The sequence below is a fragment of the Halyomorpha halys genome, unplaced genomic scaffold (assembly GCF_000696795.3).
Source record: "Halyomorpha halys isolate HHAL.00 unplaced genomic scaffold, Hhal_1.1 Scaffold91.1, whole genome shotgun sequence".
Classification (NCBI taxonomy): Eukaryota; Metazoa; Arthropoda; class Insecta; order Hemiptera; family Pentatomidae; genus Halyomorpha; species Halyomorpha halys.
Window position 1 is genome coordinate 2,431,594 of NW_027110755.1, and position 3,433 is coordinate 2,435,026.

The 3,433-nt window shown below is 28.5% G+C and overlaps 1 long non-coding RNA gene across 1 annotated transcript in view; it reads left to right on the forward strand.

Annotated features, from left to right (window-relative positions):
• The window catches only part of LOC106677196 (uncharacterized), a 41,810-nt gene that overhangs the window by 7,252 nt on the left and 31,125 nt on the right, over window positions 1–3,433 (forward strand). Inside the window, exons 3-4 of the long non-coding RNA XR_001342559.2 lie at window positions 18–155; window positions 233–444. This is a non-coding gene — a long non-coding RNA (uncharacterized lncRNA). The remainder of the gene's footprint in view (window positions 1–17; window positions 156–232; window positions 445–3,433) is intronic.

A 3,433-nucleotide genomic window follows, 5' to 3' on the forward strand; every position in this document is an offset into this window, starting at 1 on the left:
ATTATCATTTTATTCAGGGGAATATCGAAATTGGACAGTAGAAAAACATCATGAGACTTACGAACAGAAATGAGGACAGGCTTACTGGAGTCATCCTCAGTAACATTTTCGGAAGAGATTGATAATCAAAACAGATGTTTGCTTTTTAACCACTGGTATAAATGATTTAAATAAAATAAAACCACTGATGATTTAAATAAATTCATGATTAAATTTATCTTTATATTTCCAGAAGATGGAATGCAGAAATAAAAGGTTGAGATATGCTGTTTAACAGAAAACAACAGGAGGGAAAAGAAAAAATACTAGGAAAAGATTAATTTTCAACTGAACTGCTACCACCCATCGGGAGATAAATTTTTTCTCTTTCTGGTTCAGACCTTGCGTGCATCTCATTACCACTATTGAAAGCGGTGTTGCGTAGAACAACATGAACCTCATGAGGTAAGTGTAGTAATGATATCCTTATTAGAAGGAAAGTAACCCACTTTTTATGGTATTAAATAGTTCATAGATCTTACTCTTAAGAGCCATCCTTTTCTACAAAACAGAGCAGTGCTCAAGATATCCATTTAAAATAAAACTAAAACTCATTGTTTTATTTCGAAACGTATTTGATCGATTCTTAAATATTTGCAAAATAAGGTATTCTGGTACGGAACAACGAATTGGATTGTATTCAAAGGTTTTACAGTTCTTAACAATACTACTTTATTAAATCTGTGAAAATATTATTTTATACGGATTAAAACTTATAGTGTTTTATTATATCATTATAAAATAATAAATTAAAAATAAGATAACATATAATTTTTATTTTAAATATAATATTATATGTATTATTTCTTTTACATGATCTAGTGAGAGCGGATATTGATACAGAAATATTTACTGAATTTTATAATTATTCAATAACTAATATTGAGGTATATTTAAGCACTATCTCATCAAATTAAAGATTTGGACTTAGCCTTTTAGTTTTATAGATTTATATAAACCTGCGCGAACAAGGTTATATTATTTCATTGACATCAGCTATGTCAGTACGGTTAGATCTCAGCAATTGAAATCATTTACCTTAAATTGTACAAATGTATATATGGAATAAATATACACTAATAAAAGTATGAATAGATGAGTAAATTTGTTAAAAAATAAGATAAAAAAGGGAGGGGTTTATGTATGTTTAAGAAAAATACACATAGAATAAGAATAAATTAATTATGGATTTTAAATATATTCATAAATGATTGTGTTATAAGCAAAAAAATTAGTAATGAATGTTAATTAAATTATATTAAAAATATAAATTAATGATAAAAAAAAAAAAAAATGTATTTTTATATGATAAGGTGATAACAGAGTCCTAACATGTTGAAGGTAGGTTCTGTTTTAAGTTGCAAATGTAAATGAAGGAAGGAAGAAAAGTTGTTTGTAAAAGTTTTAAATCTAAGAAAAACGTTTTTAGAATAGGTTATGTAAGTAAGAAATGTATTTTAAAAGACAAAATTTTATAATGTTATTATGATATTATTTTAATGATTAATTTATTTAAAGATGGGACAAAGGCAAATAGCCTGAATTTTTAAGATTTGAAAAAGGAAATGACATCAATATTGAAGGTAGGGCCAAAGAAATCAGTGTGTAGTTGAAGGAAATAATGTAATCGTTATATAAAACTAAAAAAACTTTTTGTAGGTATCCTTGAGAATGGCCTGAAGGTCGAAACGTTGGAAAAATTTTAATGAATAATGGTTGAGAGAAAAAAAGGATCAAATTTGTTTTAAATTAAGAATAAACTAAACCACTCTCAAACAAGAATATATAAAATAAGAAATCATTTACTTCAATTTGATTAGTGTAATCAATGTGTGATGAGTGTAATCAATAATGCTATTTATGATCATTTTATGCTGGCTGATTCACAAGGAATTTTCCAGGGCTTGTATTGCTAAGTTAGATAAAAATTAATATTTTTAAAATATTATCTTTAAGTCATATTTATACCATTAAGTATGCTTTACCAGATCCAAAAGATGAATTCGATAATAGATTGTGAAAACAATCATAAATATAATTAAATAAGGCTATAACAAAAATTGTTAATAATTAATAGGATCGAAGATTGAAATCGATCGTTTATACTTCTTTATATACATGCCAAAGACTGTTTTTTGTAAAATATTAAATTGTTGACTATTGTTTTGTTTTATATATATTTATTTTATTGGCTGACATTTTTGTTTGGTTATTGGTGTGTTGGTAACATTGACATATTACGTGTTTTCAGTATTTTCAATCAGAATCACACAATAATTTCAATCACTTGCTATCCATATTTTTGACTCTTGTCCTCATTGTATTCATCAATATTTCAATGTTTTTTCCGTTCTGATTTCTATAACAATTGTAACATCATATAAAGTGGATTTATTCGAAACGACCCGACTCATCTTGGAACCCCTTATATGAAAGTTAAAGCATAAGAGAGATGGATATCCATCGCTCTACACTTTCTTAATTCGGAAATAGTACTTACAAACTGGATAGTTGGATAAACGAGACTTGTACTTTACTTTAACTGATGATTTCGTTTATGCCTTTATTATTTTATTAATTTTTCAAAATTATTAACAAAATTGTTGTTACCTAAAATATGCTATTAATTCTAAATAAATATGAACTACTAGAATTACAATATATAAGACCATTTAGGAAGTCATAAAAAAAAAAAAAATGACATAAATATCGAACTGTTGAAAAGATTATTTCAGGAATATAGAAATAGTATGGTCCAAGAAGCTCTTAGCTAACACTCTTAGCTCTAACTTACTCCTCGCTCTCTTAACCTTATTTTATAAGATAATTAATTATAAAAGGAAGTATTGGGTTTTCCCAATTCAACTCAGTTATATTTGATTTGATTTTATAAATGTGATGGTGCTAATTTTTTTTATTGTGAAATATGAGCCTCAGGTCATCGAAATGAAAAATCTTTTCCCAGATGACTTGCTAGAGGATGATTCGGACGAGGAGGCACAGGCAGTATGCAGATAAAGGCTCACCTGATTTTAAGGTTTAGGGTCGGGCGGAGGGCATGTTTTGAAAGGGTCGGATTAGCCGGGTAGAACTAATACCCTAGCCATCTGTTAGCCCTCACATATTCACTTGTAATACATATTTGATGACACCGCGTTCCCCTCCGCTCTGTAAATATTGTCGGCCCCCTCATAGTTCCCTACGACCATCTGGATTATCTAGCCTCCGGTAATGGGTAAAGGTGGTAGCTCTTGTCTCGAGTGGCTGGGGGATTGTTGGAGGATACTCTGATTTAACTCTCATATGGCGGCGAGGATTTGGACTTATTAATGTTGAGTGTTATACTTTTTAAGGAAAATTAAAATTTAGTAAGATAATGAAAAATAAAATAAAA